The sequence below is a fragment of the Lontra canadensis genome, unplaced genomic scaffold (genome assembly GCF_010015895.1).
Source record: "Lontra canadensis isolate GAN:19392208 unplaced genomic scaffold, GSC_riverotter_1.0 scaffold27, whole genome shotgun sequence".
Lineage (NCBI taxonomy): Eukaryota > Metazoa > Chordata > Mammalia > Carnivora > Mustelidae > Lontra > Lontra canadensis.
This window is the reverse complement of record NW_022631021.1, coordinates 16,625,292-16,649,066: the sequence shown is the minus strand read 5'-3', so window position 1 is coordinate 16,649,066 and position 23,775 is coordinate 16,625,292. Positions and strand designations below refer to the sequence as shown.

The window sequence follows — 23,775 nt, the reverse complement described above, 5'->3', positions numbered from 1 at the left end:
TGGGCTCTCTCTGGCTACTGTATGAAGAACAGACTGAAAGAGGCCAGCATGAAAACAGGAGACTCAGAGACCAACAAAAGTCTGCAGCAATAACCCAGGTGAGAGAGGACAGTGGCTTGGGTTAGGACAGTTGAGGAGCAGAGGAGGCAAAATGAGATCATGAAGATACAACTTTTCACCCTAAGAGAATATCTCCTGACTCCCAGGCTAGGCAGGACAGACGAAAAACTTATATACCCTGATTTTCCCTTGAAGTCTGACAATGTAAAATGCAGAAAAAGTCAGAATACGTCTGAGAGGGGAGGTACAAAAATAAATAAATAAAGAGGAAAATAAATTGCTAAGTTTATTCAAAATCTGCTTCTTCATTAAACTCCTTTCCACCTTCATTGCGAACACTACTGCTGTCTCCCTGCCTGGAGCTTCGAACCCCAGGCAGGCCTGGAGCAAAAGAATTCCATTAGGTGGCCTGGCCACACCTCCTTCTTCCTAAGGCCACTTGCCCACAGCAACCCCAGCTCTGCCTTCGGTTAATTTCTAGACTTTCTCCCTCTGACTTCTCACCTGTCTCCAGTTTCTAACACACTGACCTCTCCTGGCCCTAATTCCAATTAAAACTTATGTTTTGCTTCCTTAGGGCTCTGAATCCAACTGATGAGGTTGCTACTGGCTTTATTACCCTTTCCTTTCCAGGTGGCGATTTCATTTTGGAGACGCTGAATCTCAAACCCCAGAGGTGTCTCTAATGTTAGAAACATGAGCAGGCTGATAAGGGGTGGTCTGGGGCTGCTGAATTTCTGATCCTTCTTAAATCACGTCATGTGTGTATTTGTTCATTCCATATAAGCTGAAATCTAGCCCTGCTTAAATGTTCTCTGTAGATGGGGAAGTAGGGGGAAAAATCAATAAATTATGTTCCCTAAGTACAGTACAGCTGATATGCACACTTTACTTAAAAGTGTTCCATGTACTTAAGACTATGTCTCCTTCATTCCACCACCTCCTCTTCTCAAGCTGAACAAGTGAAGCAACAGGATACTTAGATAAAGGTTTAACCTGCTGGGTCAGTCTAAAACCCCCCTGCATTTCCAGAATTCAGCTGGAACCTTCCCAGAGAACCCAGTTCTGTTTCAGACTCCATTTAAAGAGACAAAAAAATTAGGTAAGGTCTGCATAGAAATTAAAGTAGCAGGCACAGCAAGGGTGAGAGAGGGTAGAGGACTAGAAATATCAGGCTGGAGTACAGATATAGAGAACTAATGGGCAGTTTTATAACTTAATGTGTAAAGGACAACCTTACAAAGAATGGGGTCTCTGTCAATTTTTATTTAATGCAGGAGTTAATGGAAATAGCAGATAGAGTACAAGAATAAAATTTTATGAAAATGATGGCTGTTAAAAACTTTGAAGGGTTACTGATAGATGACTGCATTAGCACACTTGGAGGCAGCCACACATCCCTTTTTGTTTTAAGTGGTCCTAGTTTACACCTGTTGCCTTGGGGTAATTAATATTACCCTCTTTTACCCTCAAGGTACCCAAGTTGGGACCATAAGTTATAGGATCATCGTACCTAAATTCCCTACATAAACTTATTTTGAATGAATACAGACTTAATTTCACTATACATCCCTTCTAGCCCTACCAGAACACAGAGTTTTCATAGTGACAATAGGATTCCTGGCTCTAACCCTGCCTATAATTTTCACTCTCTCCATGTGACTAGATGACCAAGAAGAACCACAAACTAGCAAAGCCATCGCTCCAAGAATCCTTGAATCCCAATACATGGGCCTCCCTAGAAACTGAACCTTTACTCGTGCCTGTGTTTCTAAAGGCAGATCTGGGCAATGTGAAAAAGGAGACTTGCTTTCAGCACTACTTCTTCCAGAGCTGCTTCCTGACATTCATTCATTCATTCATTCATTCATTCATTTATTTTAATTTTCTATCTTGCAATGGATCGACCATCGTCAGAACTATCCAAACTTCCAATCTCACTGAAATTTTCCTGACCATGTCCATCATCTGTCAGGACTATGGTCTTGGTTATCAAAGTGCCATCCTCACCCTGAGGTAGCCCAAAATAAATGTTGGGTAGGCAGACACTCCCAGACCTCTCCTCTAGCGCTGGAACCAATGCTAACGCACATTTTAGCAATGGCACCTCTTAGGTTCTGACTTCTCACCACCACTTGATGAAGTGGTTAGCCTAATGGAACACCATTGTGCTGGAGGAGAAAGAGATGCCAGGGAGATATTTATATAGAATTAAACAGGACCTTCTATTACAAAGTTTTGTTATGGGACCAAATACTCTACACAGAGCCCTCTACTTGCCTAGTCATTTGTTCCTGAATGTACCCAGTTAGATTATATTTCTCTTGTAATCTAAGGGAAAAAAAAAAAAAAAGAGCCTGCCTAGAGATTTAACAGTAAAGTTTAGGTCCATATGGTGGAGATTACTGTGCACACTCCACTGTCACCCTCACACCTGGGTATAACTATTCAAGTGAGTTCTGGACAACAGAGTGAAGCCTAAGTGTGTTCCTGACAGAGTGAGGTGGGGAAGAAATACAGGTGTCTTTCCCATGATCTTTTTTTACCCATATACCAGCTAAATGGAAGAACATAGTGTGAAGCAGGGCCACGGGGAGGAGCCTAGGTCCCTGAATGATCAAATCATCTACAGTAGATTGGAGTAAGAAGTCACCTGTGATTATTTGAAACTACAGAAAATGTGTAACTGTGCATTACAGTGATTAGATAATTGGATACTAAAATTCAATTCCTAGATTTTGAGTGTGTAGTCAAGCCGGAGACTTGAGAGTCTCCACACAATTAAAGGACCTTTAAATGACCACTGGGAGGACTGGTCAGAGAGCAGGGCATTAACCTCCCTAAAGCTGGCTTCTAGTCTCTCTAATCTCTGACTTTTCCTAATGTTCAAATATCTGGCATCAAGAACAAACAAACAAAAACAACTTCTATTCAGAGGAAAAACTGGATTTTGTTTTTGATGATAAATAGGAGCATTTTGTGAAAAAATAAACCGTTCCCTACCATCAGAAGGGGTTCAGAACAACAAACATGAAGTGTGTGGATTGTTTTGACCTGAACACAATCGAGGTCGTTAGAGACTCAGAAGGAGCATTTTACTTCCCCATTAACTGCCTCTAAGAATTCATACAGAGGGCCTGGCCCAAGAAGATAGCTATCAGCGGACATAACGATAACGAGGAAAGCTAGGAATGGTAAGCGGAGGCGGCTTGGCAGGACCTGTTTGTTCAAGTATCTAAGCCCCACGGTCTCCGCAGATCAGGACACACACTTGTTTACCAGCCTTCTGCTCTTCCCATCTTCCTGTGAATTATCTTCCTTCCCTTTGAAACTTCAGACCCCTACCCTCTTCTGTTTGGTTCAGGATGACATATAAACCTACTTGCCTGTCTTTGAGCCTCTTGTGTCTTTGAAATTAATTTTTCTCCTGTTAATCTATCTTAGGTCAATTTGACAAACATACCAGACCTCCCCACCAATACCCCCAAAAAACCCTAGGAAGAGAAGGAAAATTTTTTGGTGCTTCCATTAGTGACCATGAAGGGACCTTCCACAGCTGGATACTATTCACTCTGGGACTTTTGCAGCTGAGAGATCCTAGGACTTCGGACAAGCAACAGCAGAAGGTAAGAACTCTTGCCATGTCAGTCTCCCAGATCTCTGCCTGTGGGGTCCAGTGGAAACAAGAGTAGTGAGTCCTTTTCCCTTTTTACAGTTGAATTACCAGGAAAAAAAAATACTGGGTGAACTAGTTTCTTGGGTGTAGTAACTCTGGCAAAGATTTGGTTTGAGTATTCTTATTTTCCTCTTGATTTCCTTCCCCCAAAGATCGTCGTTATTTTGCTTCTGTCATCTTGTTCTATATCCGGAGAGCTTGGCTTTAAAACCACGGAGAATATTCTTTCTAGTCTCCACCAACCAAAAGATACATGTATCAGTGTTAATCCAGCAGAGCCAAACAGGATGTGGATCTGATAACAAAAACTAGACTTGGTCCAACTTGAGCTGGATAGGTTCCAGGGTGCAGGGGCATTCCCTTTGTCCAACTGTGGCAGCCCTCAGGGGATTTTGTCATTAAAGGATCCCCGTCCATACAAGATCGTGGTCATCTCCATCTTCATTGTGTTGTTACTGCTGGGAAAGTCCTACTCTAGAGGCACCCGCCCAGTGCCACGGATTAGCAGTTCTATGACTGGAGGCAACTCACATTCTCATGAGAAAATAGACTCCATTTGCACTACACCATTCTTACCAGCTATGACAATGAGGGTCTTTTGCTTTCTTAGGCTTAACTTTGGTAGTGAACTTTCTGGATTTTGTGAGGGCTGCACCTTTTATACTCTCCTTTGGGATGGCTCCTGAAGAAAAAGGCTTATGGTTTGAGTCCCTATTAAGAAAATAAGATCCTATCGCTTCTTGGCCTTTTGGCTAAGATCAAGTGAAGAAAATGAGATCCCACTCATCAATGGCCCCATGATAAATCCTTTGAATTGGCTATATTTGACAGAACAAATGTTAATAGAGTGCACAACCTAAGTAACGGTCTTATCGGTACCTACGGAAAGACCAAATTGAAAAGAAGTTACAAGGATTATAATGCCAGCATTAGGGATTCTCTTAATAGGATAGAAGAACAGAAATTAGGCTTATAACAAAAACTAAGCTCTATGCCCAATGTTAACTCCCCTTCTTAAAAACTACCCCATCTCCTCATTCAATTCCCAAACCTCCTGCAAATAATCAGGAAATAGATCAGCTTGAGGCCAATGTTCAGGGGGCTAATGGAAGCAATAGTAAAGTTTTTTAGTCAACAGTGAATTGGTCTAAGGTTGAATTGTGCACTCAGGAATGAGAGCTGTTCAATGTTTTATACAGACTTTCCTAAACTCCTGGGTTTGATAAGATTCTGGAGAATTTTCTGGAAAATTGCTACATTATTCCCTTAAATAATAAGGGAAATTAAAATTAAAATTAATGCAAAATCTTGCGAAATTCTGACAGATACTAGAGTCTTCAGAGGAGACCTTAGGAAAACTGGCAGAAGCCAGCTAAGAGCAAAGATTCTTGCCTAAAATGAACTATTGGGATTTTATCAAGATCAAAAGCTTTTGCACAGCAAAGGAAACAGTTAACAAAACCAAAAGACAATTGACAGAATGGGAGAAGGTATTTGCAAATGACATATCAGATAAAGGGCTAGTGTCCAGAATCTATAAAGAACTTAGCAAAATCAAAACCCAAAGAACAAATAATCCAATCAAGAAATGGGCAGAGGACATGAACAGACATTTCTGCAAAGAAGACATCCAGATGGCCAACAGACACATGAAAAAGTGCTCCATATCACTCGGCATCAGGGAAACACAAATCAAAACCACATGAGTTATCACCTGACACCAGTCAGAGTGGCTAAAATTAACAGTCAGCAAATGACAGATGCTGGCGAGGATGCGGAGAAAGGGTGGTGGGAATTCCCACTGTTGATGGGAATGCAAGCTGGTGCAACCACTCTGGAAAACAGCACGGAGGTTCCTCAAAATGTTGAAAATAGAACTACCCTATGACCCAGCAATTGCACTGCTGGGTATTTACCCTAAAGACACAAACGTAGTGATGCGAAGGGGCACGTGCACCCGAATGTTTATAGCAGCAATGTCTACAATAGCCAAACTATGGAAAGAACCTAGATGTCCATCAACAGACGAATGGATAAAGAAGATGTGGTATATATACACAATGGAATACTATGCAGCCATCAAAAGAAATGAAATCTTGCCATTTGCGACGACGTGGATGGAACTAGAGGGTATCATGCTTAGCGAAATAAGTCCATTGGAGAAAGACAATTATCATATGATCTCCCTGATATGAGGGAGAGGAGATGCAACATGGGGGGTTAAGGGGGTAGAGGAAGAGTAAATGAAACAAGATGGGATTGGGAGGGAGACAAACCATAAGTGACTCTTAATCTCACAAAACAAACTGAGGGTTGATGGGGGTAGGGGGATTGGGGGGCGGTGGGGTTATGGACATTAGGGAGAGTATGTGCTATGGTGAGTGCTGTGAAGTGTGTAAACCTGGCGATTCACAGACCTGTACCCCTGGGGATAAGAATATATTATATGTTTATAAAAAATAAAATTAAGGGGGGGAGGAGTCAAGATGGTGGAGAAGTAGCAGGCTGAGACTACTTCAGGTTGTGGGAGATCAGCTAGATAGCTTATCTAAAGATTGCAAACACCTACAAATCCAACGGGAGATCGAAGAGAAGAAGAACAGTAATTCTAGAAACAGAAAATCAACCACTTTCTGAAAGGTAGGACTGGCGGAGAAGGGAATCCAAAGCAACGGGAAGATAGACCGCGGGGGGAGGGGCCGGCTCCCGGCAAGCGGCGGAGCAACGGAGCACAAAATCAGGACTTTTAAAAGTCTGTTCTGCTGAGGGACATCGCTCCAGAGGCTTAACCTGGGTGAAGCACATGCGGGGTCAGCGTGGCCTCAGGTCCCGCAGGGTCACAGAAGGATCGGGAGTGTCTGAGTGTCGCAGAGCTCACAGGTATTAGAACGGGGAAGGCGGCTACAGAGATGGAGCCGAGGAGTGAGCTCTAAGCTAGGGTTACCTTGAACCGGTCGCAGGCTCAGGGAGTTCAGAGCGCGGCCGGAGGCCAGGGTGACGGGAGTAATTGGGCGCTGTTCTCTGAGGGCGCACTAAGGAGTGGGGCCCCGGGCTCTTGGCTCCTCCAGGCTGGAGACTGGGAGGCCTCCATCTTCATTCACATCCTCCGGAGCTCTACGGAAAGCGCTCAGGGAACAAAAGCTCCAGAAAGCAAACCCGAGCAGATTACTCAGCCCGGCCCCTGTAAGGGCGGTGCAACTCCGCCTGGGGCAAAGACACTTGAGAATCACTACAACAGGCCCCTCCCCCAGAAGATCAGCAAGAAACCCAGCCAGGACCAAGTTCACCTACCAAGGAGTGCAGTTTCAATACCAAGGAGAGCAGCAGAATTCCAGAGGAGGAGAAAGCAAAGCACGGAACTCATGGCTTTCTCCCCATGATTCTTTAGCCTTGCAGTTAATTTAATTTTTTTTTTCAATTTTTTTTCTCTTCTTCGGCTAAATTTTTTTAACATTTACCCTTTTCTTTTTTAACGTTTTTTAACTAGTTTATCTAATATATATATTTTTTTTCCTTTTTATATTTTTTCATTATTGGTTTTCTTTTTTTGTTTCTTTTTACTTTTTTCTTTTTTTTTTTTTTCTTTCTGAACCTCTTTTTATCCCCTTCCACCCTCCTCACAATTTGGGATCTCTTCTGATTTGGCTGAAGCATATTTTCCTGCGGTTGTTGCCACCCCTTTAGTATTTTACTTGTTCCTTCATATACTCTTATCTGGACAAAATGACAAGGCGGAAAAATTCACCACAAAAAAAAAGAACAAGAGGCAGGACCAAAGGCTAGGGACCTAATCAATACAGACATTGGTAATATATCAGATCTAGAGTTCAGAATGACGATTCTCAAGGTTCTAGCTGGGCTCGAAAAAGGCATGGAAGATATTAGAAAAACCCTCTCAGGAGATATAAAAGCCTTTTCTGGAGAAATAAAAGAACTAAAATCTAATCAAGCTGAAATAAAAAAAAAAGCTATTAATGAGGTGCAATCAAAAATGGAGGCTCTCACTGCTAGGATAAATGAGGCAGAAGAAAGAATTAGTGATATAGAAGACCAAACGACAGAGAATAAAGAAGCTGAGCAAAAGAGGGACAAACAGCTACTGGACCATGAGGGGAGAATTCGAGAGATAAGTGACAGCATAAGACGAAACAACATTAGAATAATTGGGATTCCAGAAGAAGAAGAAGAAAGAGAGAGGGGAGCAGAAGGTATATTGGCGAGAATTATTGGAGAGAATTTCCCCAATATGGCAAAGGGAACAAGCATCAAAATCCAGGAGGTTCAGAGAACCCCCCTCAAAATCCATAAGAATAGGTCCACACCCCGTCACCTAATAGTCAAATTTACAAGTCTTAGTGACAAAGAGAAAATCCTAAAAGCAGCCCGGGAAAAGAAGTCTGTAACATACAATGAAAAAATATTAGATTGGCAGCAGACTTATCCACAGAGACCTGGCAGGCCAGAAAGAGCTGGCATGATATATTCAGAGCACTAAACGAGAAAAACATGCAGCCAAGAATACTATATCCAGCTAGGCTATCATTGAAAATAGAAGAAGAGATTAAAAGCTTCCAGAACAAACAAAAACTGAAAGAATTTGCAAACACCAAACCAGCTCTACAGGAAATATTGAAAGGGGTCCTCTAAGCAAAGAGAGAGCCTAAAAGTAGTAGATCAGAAAGGAACAGAAACAATATACAGTAACAGTCACCTTACAGGCAATACAATGGCATTAAATTCCTATCTCTCAATAGTTACCATGAATGTTAATGGGCTAAATGCCCCAATCAAAAGACACAGGGTATCAGAATGGATAAAAAAACAAAACCCATCTATATGTTGCCTACAAGAAACTCATTTTAAACCTGAAGACACCTCCAGATTTAAAGTGAGGGGGTGGAAAAGAATTTACCATGCTAATGGACATCAGAAGAAAGCAGGAGTGGCAATCCTTATATCAGATCAATTAGATTTTAAGCCAAAGACTATAATAAGAGATGAGGAAGGACATTATATCATACTCAAAGGATCTGTCCAACAAGAAGATCTAACAATTGTAAATATCTATGCCCCTAACGTGGGAGCAGCCAACTATATAAACCAATTAATAACAAAATCAAAGAAACACATCCACAATAATACAATAATAGTAGGGGACGTTAACACTCCCCTCACTGAAATGGACAGATCATCCAAGCAAAAGATCAACAAGGAAATCAAGGCCTTAAATGACACACTGGACCAGATGGATATCACAGATATATTCAGAACATTTCATCCCAAAGCAACAGAATACACATTCTTCTCTAGTGCACATGGAACATTCTCCAGAATAGATCACATCCTCGGTCCTAAATCAGGTCTCAACCTGTATCAAAAGATTGGGATCATTCCCTGCATATTTTCAGACCACAATGCTCTGAAGCTAGAACTCAATCACAAGAGAAAATTTGGAAAGAACCCAAATACATGGAGACTAAACAGCATCCTTCTAAAGAATGAATGGGTCAACCAGGAAATTAAAGAAGAATTGAAAAAATTCATGGAAACAAATGATAATGAAAATACAACGGTTCAAAATCTGTGGGACACAACAAAGGCAGTCCTGAGAGGAAAATATAGAGCGGTACAAGCCTTTCTCAAGAAACAAGAAAGGTCTCAGGTACACAACCTAACCCTACACCTAAAGGAGCTGGAGAAAGAACAAGAAAGAAACCCTAAACCCAGCAGGAGAAGAGAAATCATAAAGATCAGAGCAGAAATCAATGAAATAGAAACCAGAAAAACAATAGAACAAATCAACGAAACTAGGAGCTGGTTCTTTGAAAGAATTAATAAGATTGATAAACCCCTGGCCAGACTTATCAAAAAGAAAAGAGAAAGGACCCAAATAAATAAAATCATGAATGAAAGAGGAGAGATCACAACTAACACCAAAGAAATACAGACAATTATAAGAACATACTAAGAGCAACTCTACGCCAAAAAATTTGACAATCTGGAAGAAATGGATGCATTCCTAGAAACATATAAACTACCACAACTGAACCAGGAAGAAATAGAAAGCCTGAACAGACCCATAACCAGTAAGGAGATTGAAACTGTCATCAAAAATCTCCAAACAAACAAAAGCCCAGGGCCAGACGGCTTCCCGGGGGAATTCTACCAAACATTTAAGGAAGAACTAATTCCTAGTCTCCTGAAACTGTTCCAAAAAATAGAAATGTAAGGAAAACTTCCAAAGTCATTTTACGAGGCCAACATCACCTTGATCCCAAAACCAGACAAGGATCCCATCAAAAAAGAGAACTACAGACCAATATCCTTGATGAACACAGATGCAAAAATTCTCACCAAAATACTAGCCAATAGGATTCAACAGTACATTATAAGGATTATTCACCACGACCAAGTGGGATTTATTCCAGGGCTGCAAGGATGGTTCAACATCCGCAAATCAATCAATGTGATACAACACATTAATAAAAGAACAGGAACCATATTATACTCTCAATAGATGCTGAAAAAGCATTTGACAAAGTACAGCATCCCTTCCTGATCAAAATTCTTCAAAGTGTAGGGTTAGAGGGCACATACCTCAATATTATCAAAGCCATCTATGAAAAACCCATCGCAAATATCATTCTCAATGGAGAAAAACTGAAAGCTTTTCCTCTAAGGTCAGGAACACAGCAGGGATGTCCGTTATCACCACTGCTATTCAACATAGTACTAGAAGTCCTAGCCTCAGCAATCAGACAGCAAAAAGAAATTAAAGGCATCCAAATCGGCAAAGAAGAAGTCAAACTATCACTCTTCGCAGATGATATGATACTATATGTGGAAAACCCAAAAGACTCCACTCCAAAACTGCTAGAACTTGTACAGGAATTCAGTAAAGTGTCAGGATATAAAATCAATGCACAGAAATCAGTCGCATTTCTCTACACCAACAACAAGACAGAAGAAAGAGAAATTAAGGAGTCAATCCCATTTACAATTGCACCCAAAACTATAAGATACCTAGGAGTAAACCTAACCAAAGAGACTAAGAATCTATACACAGAAAAACTATAAAGTACTCATGAAAGAAATTGAGGAAGACACAAAGAAATGGAAAAATGTTCCATGCTCCTGGATTGGAAGAATAAATATTGTGAAAATGTCTATGCTACCTAAAGCAATCTACACATTTAATGCAATTCCTATCAAAGTACCATCCATTTTTTTCAAAGAAATGGAACAAATAATCCTAAAATTTATATGGAACCAGAAAAGACCGCGAATAGCCAAAGGAATATTGAAAAAGAAAGCCAAAGTTGGTGGCATCACAATTCCAGACTTCAAGCTCTATTACAAAGCTGTCATCATCAAGACAGCATGGTACTGGCACAAAAACAGACACACAGATCAATGGAACAGAATAGAGAGCCCAGAAATAGACCCTCAACTCTATGGTCAATTAATCTTCGACAAAGCAGGAAAGAATGTCCAATGGAAAAAAGACAGCCTCTTCAATAAATGGTGTTGGGAAAATTGGATAGCCATATGCAGAAAAATGAAATTGGATCATTTCCTTACACCACACACGAAAATAGACTCAAAATGGATGAAGGAACTCAATGTGAGAAAGGAATCCATCAAAATCCTTGAGGAGTACACAGGCAGCAACCTCTTCGACCTCAGCCGCAGCAACATCTTCCTAGGAACATCGCCAAAGGCAAGGGAAGCAAGGGCAAAAATGAACTATTGGGATTTTATCAAGATCAAAAGCTTTTGCACAGCAAAGGAAACAGTTAACAAAACCAAAAGACAACTGAGAGAATGGGAGAAGATATTTGCAAATGACATATCAGATAAAGGGCTAGTGTCCAGAATCTATAAAGAACTTAGCAAACTCAACACCCAAAGAACAAATAATCCAATCAAGAAATGGGCAGAGGACATGAACAGACATTTCTGCAAAGAAGACATCCAGTTGGCCAACAGACACATGAAAAAGTGCTCCATATTACTCGGCATCAGGGAAATACAAATCAAAACCACAATGAGATACCACCTCACACCAGTCAGAATGGCTAAAATTAACAAGTCCGGAAATGACAGATGCTGGCGAGGATGCGGAGAGAGGGGAACCCTCCTACACTGTTGGTGGGAATGCAAGCTGGTGCAACCACTCTGGAAAACAGCATGGAGGTTCCTCAAAATGTTGAAAATAGAACTACCCTATGACCCAGCAATTGCACTGCTGGGTATTTACCCTAAAGACACAAACGTAGTGATGCGAAGGGGCACGTGCACCCGAATGTTTATAGCAGCAATGTCTACAATAGCCAAACTATGGAAAGAACCTAGATGTCCATCAACAGACGAATGGATAAAGAAGATGTGGTATATACACACAATGGAATACTATGCAGCCATCAAAAGAAATGAAATCTTGCCATTTGCGACCACGTGGATGGAACTAGAGGGTATCATGCTTAGCGAAATAAGGCAATCGGAGAAAGACAACTATCATATGATCTCCCTGATATGAGAGAGAGGAGATGCAACATGGGGGGTTAAGGAGGTAGGAGAAGAGTAAATGAAGCAAGATGGGATTGGGAGGGAGATAAACCATAAGTGACTCTTAATCTCACAAAATAAACTGAGGGTTGCTGGAGGGAGGGGGGAGGGAGAGGAGGGGTGGGGTTATGGACATTAGGGAGGGTTGTGCTATGGTGAGTGCTGTGAAGAGTGTAAACCTGGCGATTCACAGACCTGTACCCCTGGGGAAAAAATATATTATATGTTTATAAAAAATAAAATAAAAAAATAAAATAAAATTAAAAAAAAAAAAGATTCTTGCCAGATTCAGCTCTCTTGCCTCTCTGTCTATAAGGCCCAGTCAAGAGAGGAAAATAAAATTTGACATCCCTTCCTTTCCAAATCCAGATTCATTGGTTATTAATCCTCTCTGCCCCTGGGACCAGTATTGCTTTCTTGCTTGTCTCACTTTGTGTCCTAAGAATCTGGCTTGACTTTCCATCTGCCTGGACCCTGTTGACTAGGCTGTCAGTTCTTTCTTTTGGTTATCTTTATGAGTGATGCTAGATTTTGTGAAGTTATCCTTTGTGCCTTCCTTGAGGACACCTCTTGGGTCCACAGTTGTTGAATACTGCCAGAAATATTTACTATTTGTCCCAGCTGAAACATGACAAGATATTTGAAAGGATTCAATAACTCTGTGATTAGAAATCTTGATTCTATTGGAAGCTGATATGCATAGCCTAATAGGCTATTTGAGACCTTCTTCTCTAAGCTAAATGTGTCCAGAGAAAAAGGAAAACATTCCAGTGTAGGTGGATGGATAGGTCAGTCCTTTATCATCCAAAGTACAGCCCCGTTCTTTGAGGAACTAAAGAAGCTGCCCTTATCTTTAAAATCAGAGGGGGAGACAAACCATGAAAGACTGTGGACTCTGAGAAACAAACTGAGGGTTTTGGAGGCAAGCGGGCTAGGGGATTGGGTGATCCTGGTGGTGGGTATTATGGAGCGCACATATTGCATGCAGCACCAGGTGTGGTACATAAACAATGATTTCTGGAACACTGAAAACTAAAAAAAATCAATAAAAATTTTTAAAAAATACTGCTGATTCTTTCCAAATACAGGAAAACCTCTCCTCCTAAGGAGGAACAATTTAGAAGAATATATCTTTATGAAATATCCAAAAAGGTATAATAATTTAAATACTTTAAATTAATAATAATAATATACATTATATGTGATATAATAATTTAAAAAATAATAATTTTCTTGGGGTATCTAGGTGGCTCAGTGGGTTAAAGCCTCTGCCTTCAGCTCAGGTCATGATCCCAGGGTTCTGGGATTGAGCCCCACATCGGGCTCTCTGCTCAGCAGGGAGCCTGCTTCCCCCCCTCTCTGTCTCTGTCTGCCTCTCTGCCCACTTGTGATTTCTATCAAATAAATAAATAAAATCTTTAAAAAAAAAAAACAAAAAAATATTTTTCTCTATAATCATCCTATTTTAATTTATTAAACAGACTAATTTGTTCACAGATTAAGTCTAGTTTTAATAAATTTGGCCTGATTATGTAATTATAGCAAAAATAATGATGGATCATATAGGCCCTTTTAAATCTGCTTTGCTGGAACTTGTGTTTTGTTTTCGTTTTTTTTAAACAGAGAGAGAAAATATGAGGGGGAGGCACAGGGAGAGAGAATCTTAAGCAGGCTCCACTCTCAAGGCGGCGGTGGTGGTGGGGGAATGTGGGGGCGGTGGTCTCATGACCCTGAAATCATGATCTGAGCTGAAATCAAGAGTTGGTCTCTCAACTGATTGAGCTGCCTAGGCACCCTTACTTTTGCTGGAACTTTTTATTAAAAAAATCTCAGACTGAATTTTTAAAAGCCACTTGAGTCAAGGAAGTCAGGCCAATGAATTTTTGCCATCAGACTTCACCAGCAACACCTATAGATTCAGGTTAATTCTTATCTTCTTAAGGTCTCCCAAACATACTGAAGTTTCTATCCCTGCCATTAAGTGACCTTATTTATCTGGTAAGGCTGCCAGGAACCCTGTAAGCAAGTTTCCAGGCTTGTTTCCCCCCCACGCCAAGGGGTTTTATTAGCTCTATAGTTTAGCTCCTTAAAGCTGTCTCATCATACCTGAGTCTACGCATGTTATTCTCCAAATAGGATATTCCCATCAAAGCCTTGGTAACATGATCAACGTTTCCAATTTTATCTTACTACAGGGTGAGATTCTTACTGAACTTAGACAAATAACTATAGTCCCATGAAAATAAGAATACTCTCAGAGAGTTTTCAAATTCTGGAGGGATAATGTAGAGAGGAAAGATTTAAAAAATATATATGAGCAAAGATTAAACATTGAATTGTTTGGGGTACCTGGGTGGCTCAGTGGGTTAAAGCCTCTGCCTTCCGCTCAGGTCATGATCCCAGGGTCCTGGGATCGAGCCCCACAACAGGCTCTCTGCTCAGCAGGAGGCTTGCTTGCCTTCCCCTCTCTCTGCCTGCCTCTCTGCCTACCTGTGATCTCTGTCAAATAAATAAACAACAACAACAACAACAACAACAAAAACATTGAATTGCTCAAGCCATAATTTTTTTTTTAATTTTTTATTTTATTTTTTCAGTGTTCCAAGATTCACTATGGATATCAGTAGATATCTACATGGATATTCATGTGGATATCCATGTGGATATTCTAGCGCTGTTGATGGTCTTTCAGATTTTGTTCTCTACCTATAAATTGAACTAGATCCTGAATTCTTCCAGCTTTCTTTCCAATAGCTGGCTACAATTCTCCAAACTGACACTCTTCTCCTATCTTCCTGACCTGGAATCACTAAGAACAAAAAGTGCCCTTTTCCCTAAGCCATGCAAGCTAGAGCTGGGCAATTTGCTATGAACTTTGGACAAATCACAACAGTTCGTGTCTAAACAATCTTCATGCCAGTTGCCAAGTGACCATGTGGAAAGATCACTGGAGGCATTCAAACTAGAAAGCAGGATTATCTATCAGATTTCCTCTGCCTGCCCTCACTCCAACTGAAGACACTTCAACCCAGACATCTAGAAATTTTCTCGAATGACTGCCTTCAGAACTCAGAAACTAGAATTAGTCTGTTTAATCACAAACCATTTTTTTTCTTTTGTTTCCATAGAAATGTCCCTTACTGAAAACCTGATTGTACCATAAACTTAACTTTGGGAGTCCACCTGCATCACCATCTCCTGAAAGGAGACAACTGTTTAACTGAAAATACCTATTCTCAGGACGAAAGAGACAGGTTCAGTGAGATGGAATAATCTAAAAACTCAGTTTCTGGACTGTCAAACTTCCTGGTGAAGTTTTATAGGTGGGATGAAGGGGGTTCAGGATGAGTCTCCCCAAAATGTGTCACTTTGACACACTGATTATTTTGAGCTGAAGCCAGTCAAGACCCAAAGACTCCGAAAGACTTTTTACCTCCCCATTAACTGTCTCTAATAATTTAGATTCAGAGCCTGGTCCAGGAAGAGAGCTAACAGCAGGGAGAACAATAATTCTAAGAATTATAGGGCAAGTGTGGTAAGGTAGGCAAAGCACCCCAGAGACTGTTTGTCCAAATTCCTCTCTGTGTCCCACTGTCTCTGTGTGGCATGACAAACATTTACCAAACTTTTCGTTCTTCCTATCTTCCTGTCAATTGTCTTTCTCTTCTTTGAAGCTCCGGATGCTTTCTCCCTCTCCTTGGTTTGGGGTGGCATATATGCCTCAGTTGCTTGACTATCTTTAAGCTTCTCTTTTTGTGAGGCTCCTTTAGGTATGAAATTATTTATGTATGAAAATATTTTTTTCACTTAACTAACAGACCAGCCCATATATTCCAAATATTCAACAATTCATTCATTCACTCATTCACCCTTTGGAGTGGAAAACAGTCTCTAACAAGAGAAACAGGCAGGGAGATATGATCATTTATAAGAAGAGTAAAAATAAATTTCTGTGGAAAGCAATTTAAAGTAACACTGTCATTATGTATTATGAACAAGGTGGTATTAAATTGCTAAATCACAATCACTTATTTGATCAAAGCCTTGGACTTCTATTTACAAACTCCAGAGCTTTCTTAGGACTTTAAAGTAGTGCCAATATAATCAGAGTAAGACTATAAAGTTATCATGTGGGATGTCTTTCCAATTCCAAGAAATGGCTTCCAGTGGCTCTGAATAACTAGACATCATCACTGTCCTCTACCATTCAAAATATACATATATACATATATATATGTATATATATATGTTCCAGTATGTTCTGTATTATGCATATCTCATGTTCTATTTCATGTGATACCTATAAGCTATTCTGTCCAAATTCCAATTCCAGGTTTTTTTAATAAGTTCAGCTGTGATCCACGATTCACTCTGTTAAGTCTCCTCTATAATCCCTCCGTTCCATATTGTATATACACCTTCAGTGCTTCCTTCCCTCCCTCACATCCTAACACCTTCCTTGAATCACTTCTTAATCATTTGCCTGAAAAGTAAACCCTCCAGTCACTTATTGTTTCCTTCCAGATGCTGCTGTGGAATGACTCCCCATGGGCTTCACCTAACATTCCAGCCATGTTCATCTGGCTGTGCAGACTCTGATTCCAGCACTCTAAAGCTTTTAAGCTCTTTCTTTCCAAGAAAACTCATAGCTAACACCATTATTTCCTCACAAAAACAGCTAACATCTGCAGACTGAAACATCAAAACAAAGGAAAAAAAATGTGCACAGTTCTGCTAAAGTTGGATGCAAACTTTATCAGCCATTTTAGGCAATAAATCAATGTTCTTTTTTTCAATTTCCATTAAAAAATAAACCATAAAGGCTTATTTTCAATTTCCCCTCAGAGGAACTGTTAACAAACAGGTTACATGAAATGACTAATTAGTCTTTATGCCTTCCAGCTAAGCCAAGTAAGCTTCTACTTGGAAACCTAGTCTCTATCGAAATTTATCACGTTGCTCAGTAAGGTTTAATTTTATTCTGTACATAAATAGTTCATTTCAGCAGCATTATTTATTCAGTTTATTTGGGAAACAAGTATTCCAACAAACTGCTTATTCTAAATGAACGGTATTCAATGTTTTTAAAAATAATTGGTTAGAACTTGCATACTAATAACTTTGAATAGAATTAAACCATACTCCTCTAAAATCCTTTTTAAAACTTCCATCTTATTTGTTTTACAACCTCAGTTAATGGAGATTCTTTTTTGGAAATAAGGTCTCTACAAGACGGAGACAAACCTCAAGCCTCCTCATTCCAGCTGTTTCCTGTATAGATCATAATGGCCTTTAGTCATGGGCAACTCCTTTAGATCAGTATTTCTCAAATTTTCATGTGCATGTGAATCCCCTGTAGAGCTTATTAAAACAGTTTCTTGGGCCCATCTCCAGAAGTCATTATTCATTAGGTCAGGCTGGGTCCACGATTTTGCATTTCTAACCAGCTGACAGATAATGGTGATGTTATTGATGCAAGGACATCATTTGAGAACGATGGGTCTAGCTTAAGCCAATTTAAAAGAAAATCTATATGATCATGCTTAAGAGCCCACCACCATCAACTATAAAATCAGTTAAATCCCTCTGCCAATATAATGTAAAAATGACAAAAATTAAAATCATAATCTTTATATTAATATCCATCTTAATTCTATAGCTTCCTAACTCTTTCCTTTCAAAGATTATTATTTCATGTCTAAGTGAAAATTATTTCTCTTTCCTCATCTGGACCATTCCAAATCAGTCTTCTCAGCATATGCTAATTAATGGATGCATTTGTAAACCGTAACACCAGAATCGCAAACAATTCTACAAACTCTCTTTATAAAGTCTGCAAGTCATTTAAACATTTTTCTACCTCTCATTAAATTTTCAGTGGTATTTGAAATACCAATATTGGTAACATCTACGTATATTAGAGCACACTGACAGGAACATAGAGTCATTATGTTAACGCTGATTAGCTTGAGAGAATGGGAGGTGTTTGTTCAGGAAAGACCTCAAGATCTGCTGCCCCCACCACCAGGCCATCTGGCCTCTCAGACTTCTTTTCAGTCCTTGTAGAGGGAAAAAGTTGGAGCATCAATGGCTGACTTACACAGATTTGGTATGGCAAGCGGAAGTCCTACTGTCCAAAGTGACAGAATACCAGTGGTAATAACTAATAGTGGTTATCGGAAAGTTTGAGATAATATATTCAATTCTCAAGGACACTCAAAGATGTCAGCAGAAAAAGCCAAGCAGTCAACTACAAGGCTGTGGGTGGGATAAATGAGAGGCACTGCGGAAGCTTCTGTTCCAACAGAGGCCTCTCCTGCCTTCTCCGGAATGCCCACTTTTCAGTGGTCTCTCCGAGTTTTTCTTCTATCAGCCCCATACACAATGCCCTCAATTGTTCCAGTTCTTAATCTCTCTTGGCCCAGCTCATCATTTTCCCCTGAGTGTTCCGACTCCAAAAAACATGTGCTATATGATCATTTACCCACCAATAAGAAATATGAACGTCCATATATCCATAGACCTAAACCATACATGGAGATGCACATTCATACACTCACAGACACATCTGGACATGGATCGGGTGATGTTCAGCGAGTAGGTACACATGGTTGCAGATGATGATAAACCTGTTCACAGGAACAAACTCTTGAGCTATAAATATTTGTCTTCAGGAAAATTAGAGCAACTAAAATGTATCGGCACTCAGAAAGTATTCAAATGTTTAATTATAACTAACAAATTATCAGCTAGGGTTCTCTGAAAGTATTAGTATGTTCTGATAGGGATGTGAAAGCCAAAATGTGAAAAAGAAAACATATGCCCTACAGGCCAAATATAATTTATTCTGCCACAACAGTAATACAAGTAACAAAATTATGTAAGAATACGCTCCATTTTTTTCTGGTTTGGAACTCCTGTGGTCTTTATCACCTAGGAGAATCGTATATTTTACAAATGATTAGGCACAAATTTAATTTTTCACACATAGTTTTCCTGCATAGGAATTAAGGATATAGCTATTGTCTAGCATGCCTCGGTCTTTTTTTTTTTTTTTAAGATTTTATTTATTTATTTGACAGAGAGAGATCACAAGTAGTCAGAGAGAGAGGGGGAAGCAGGCTCCCCACTGAGCAGGGAGCCCAATGTGGGGCTCGATCCCAGGACCCTGAGATCATGACCTGAGCTGAAGGCAGAGGCTTAAACCCCTGAGCCACCCAGGCACCCTGCCTCAGTATATTTTAAACATTTCAAATTTCCTAAAAGAGCCCTTGGCATTCATCTTCTCTTATCCCTATTGGGTAATAAATAAGGTCTCCAGTGACATTGGGAATCACAAAACAAAAGAAAGTTATTATATGTAGTTTGAGTAATTAGCTAATCTGATACCAAGTTTTGCCTGTGGTTTCATCAGAACCAGTTAAACAGGAGTTCATACAAAATTAATAACAAGAATCATTTTTATTTTCCTTTCCCATCAGTTTATAAAGAAGCTGCTGGTCTCCTTTTGCTTTTGCCTCCATTAGTAAAAGAAGAGTGGCATCAAAACTCACGAGGTTTGTGGCTTCCTCAGAGGTGGGTCCTGCAGCCTTAGAACCTAATGCTCCCAAAGAACAAAGTCAGCCCCAGTGGCAAGGAGAAAGGAGGAATGACAGCCACAGGCCACCTCAATGTACCCTATTTTGGCATTTTTAGAAATGCTGAGCAGAAATGGAAAGACACCAAAGCCATAATAAGTGCACCCTGACGGTGTAAATTCAACTTAAATGTTTGGTCATAATGTGACCGGTTCCTGAGCTCCTCATTTCTCAAATGGAAATCTCTTGAGGTTTGTCTCTTAGGAACACATTAAAGGGCTAGAACAACTGCCTTGTGATCATGTGATTTCTTTTTTCTTTCTCACCCATTATCTTTTTTATCCAATAATCAATTATATACAATTTGTTTCATCATCTTTACTTTCTGACCTTCAGTATCAAGCAGAAAATTGTTTTCTATGCTTTTTTACACAATCCAGGTCTTATTAATAAAAATTTTTATTAACCTCACAATAGCACTTCAGCACATTTTATGTGACTGAGATTTTTTCTTTTTTTCTTTTGTTCCATTTACTGTACCTTGTTGTGGTTCTACTCTACACACTACGGTTTTAGATGACCTCTTAGAAAACAGAATAAAGATGCAGTGGTTAAAGGGAATAGATTTTTCCAACAGAACTTAGCCAGGAACTTTCAATTGATATGTGAAGTCTACACACATAGTATTTGGTATGCATACAATGTATTTTACCTAAATTCTGACTTTTTGGTAGGACCTTAAGTCATCTGTACTTGCCCCAAGTTTAAGCTACCTACTAAAAAACTATGAAAGGCCATATTTTTCAGAAATATCCTATACAACCATTTCCCGGAGTACAGGGGTAAAAGAAGTGCTGCTGTCACGTACAGAGCGAAAGGGGATGGTAATGAAAGATTCAGGGATGATGGCATCATTTTAAAAAGTCTAAATAACTTATCTCTGAAATAAGAAGGATTCCTTCAGATTCATCTACCTTGGATTTTAAGTGTTCAGTCTTGGGACACCGGGTGGCTCAGTGAGTTAAGCCTCTGCCTTCAGCTCAGGTCATGATCCCAGGATCGTGGGATCGAGTCCCGCATTGGGCTCCTTGCTCGGCAGGAAGCCTGCTTCTCTCTCTGTCTCTGCCTACCACTCTGCCTGCTTGTGCGCTCTCTCTGACAAATAAACAAACAAACAAAGAAACAAAATCTTTAGAAAAATAAATATTCGGTCTCAAAATGAACTAATGAAGGACGGTGAGCTCTATCATTTCACATCATTTGTAACCGACAGCAATCTCCCTCCTTAACATGATAGATTAATCTAGAACCTTCATAATTATGTTAAATGAAGTTACGGTAAATGAGTACAAAGCAATTTTCCTACAATTGAAGACCATACTGCTCAACAGACTAAGAGGATGTAGCATAAGAAGTATTGGCTTTGGAAATGGTTATAGGTTCAAGGCCAGTGCCTCTACTAGTTATGTGGCCTGAGGAGTTTTTTGTTAACTTTCTGAGCCTCCCTTTCCACTTATTAAAAGTGAGGTAACGGGATCTGCTTTATGCAAATCTAAGAGTTCAGCCGTTAGCAAAGTCAGTGGAATAAGTTTCCTATCTGGTAAAGAGTGGTTGCTAGTACTGATGCTGTGTGAGGGGCGATTGGTGGCTCCGTCCCTTAAATATCTGCATTAAGCTGAGGTCATGATCTCAGGGCCTTGGGATCCAGCCCCACATGAGGGACTACTTCTCTCTCTCCCACTCCCCCTGCTTGTGCACTCGCTCTTGCTCTCTCTCGAGCTCTCTGTCAACTAAATAAATAAAATCTTAAAAAGAAAATACTGATGCTGTGTGATTTCCCAAACTCTTGTTAATAATACTCTATCAACAGTTTATGTAGCATTTTATATCTCCTGTATTCTTTCATTTGTCCCATTTGGTAAGTCAGTTGGAAATCTAGAGCAGGTATGCTAAAATGATACCGCTGCCCCTGAATAATAATTTTTGATTGAGACAAATGATTGACATTCTATTTAGCAAGTTATCACTCTTCCTTTCTCACCAAAAGGTCAATATCTGTATGCATTCTTTTAAGAGCAAATAGATATTTAAGAGATCTAGCTCTCTAGAGAGGAGTACTTATAGAGGTTTACGTTCCATCTCCTTGAGCTCAAGTTTTTCTCTCAATATTTTCTAGAGCATACATTTAGCAGAATTATATTCAATATTAAAATCATGTCATAAGGGAATGGGGACTAAGCGATAGCAGACATTCATGAGTGAAACTCTGAATAACTACATCTGTTTCTCCACAGGTCTTGCAAATGTCTTTTAAACACAGCCCTAAAACCTAGGCAAAGAGAACTCCAAATTTCCCTCAGCTTTTTAGGTTTGACCAGGTCCACAGCGTTCTATAAAATGCAAGATTTGTAACAGTACCTCAGCATTTTAAAAAATCTGAGAATTCACAGTCCTTAAATCACAATTCTCAGAAAGTAGAAATTGTGTCTAAGTAAAATAAGATTCGTATTTGGACTTCAACATTAACCTATGTGATCAGCTTCGATTTCACAGTGAAATACATACAGATTGAGGAAAGAATTTAAAAAGTGAATGCCAGACTCCATACACTCAGTGGGTTACAGATGTATGAAAGCAGTGGCAGAAAGCCACTCCACTTCCTTCAAGCTCCAAAAACATTTGGAAGGAAGCCCCAGAAGGAGATGTCTGACAGACATGTTCTCGTTGGGGTTTCCTGCCTCCTTGTTTGCCAAGCTTCTTAGACCCCGTTGCTTGTTAATAAACTTCACCAAGAAGGCTTTATGAAATGCTTATTTCATAGAGTGAAACTTGTATTAAAGGCATTTTTATGTAGTCGTAGTTTCCTGACATCTGCATTTCCCTACTTCACAAATCCAAGGAAGCGTGACTTGGAAAGTTAACGAGCTTAAGGTGACATTTGATGCGCTTACTATCAGTGGGATATTCAGCCCAAACACTGAATCCAAAACCAGAGACCGTGGCTTAGACACTGCAATAGAGAAGCTGCTTCACCCTGAGGGTATCATTATACCCCTCAGTGTTCCTACTCCCCCTCTCCCATAAAACAGAGTCCTGAGAAGATGCATATTATACACCGTGTGAATTAACTCTGTAAAAACAGAGATATGGAAAGTGAATGAGTAGCTAGATTCTACCTTCTTAGCCAGGAAAGAAAAAACAAAACAAAACAAAATTAGCACATGGATTTAAAATCTATGTTATCGTCCAATGTGAAAAATAATACAGCACAGCTAAAACTACTAACTCTAGCTTACAAAAGTACTATTTTTGATATTACTTGTGTCAATCATAAAGTCTATTAATTCGGCTGAAAGCACCTGAAGTTTGTCCTGTGGGTGTATGTTGCATTTAACACGCAGAAACGATTTCATTCTGGAAACATTTTTAAAAAGATCTGAGTCTTGGGGCACCTGGGTGGCTCAGTAGGTTAAAGCCTCTGCCTTCGACTCAGGTCATGATCTCAGGGTCCTGGGATTGTGCCCCGCATCGGGCTCTCTGCTGGGCAGAGAGCCTGCTTCCTCCTCTCTCTCTGCCTGCCTCTCTGCCTACTTCTGATCTCCGTCTGTCAAATAAATAAATAAAATCTTAAAAAAAAAAAAAAAGAGGATCTGAAACTTTAGGTCTCCTGGATAACAGAGAGATAAATAAAATATAGTTTCTTCTCTTAAGAAGCTCTCAGTCTAGCACTAAAAATACTGTATATTTAATATGGAGACTTCCATCTATTCAAACATATTTGGTGGGAAACTCTATTTCCCAGGGGAAGATGGGCCCACTAAGCCCTAACCCCAATTCCTGTATAGGGGAGGTGAGGGACATAAGCCAAACACGCATAAGATTCACCACTTGCAA

General features: G+C 39.9%; 1 protein-coding gene across 1 annotated transcript in view; it reads right to left on the bottom strand.

The window, feature by feature from the left end:
* HMGCLL1 (3-hydroxymethyl-3-methylglutaryl-CoA lyase like 1) overlaps window positions 1–23,775 on the bottom strand; it is a 198,039-nt gene that overhangs the window by 163,769 nt on the left and 10,495 nt on the right. The window lies entirely within an intron of this gene.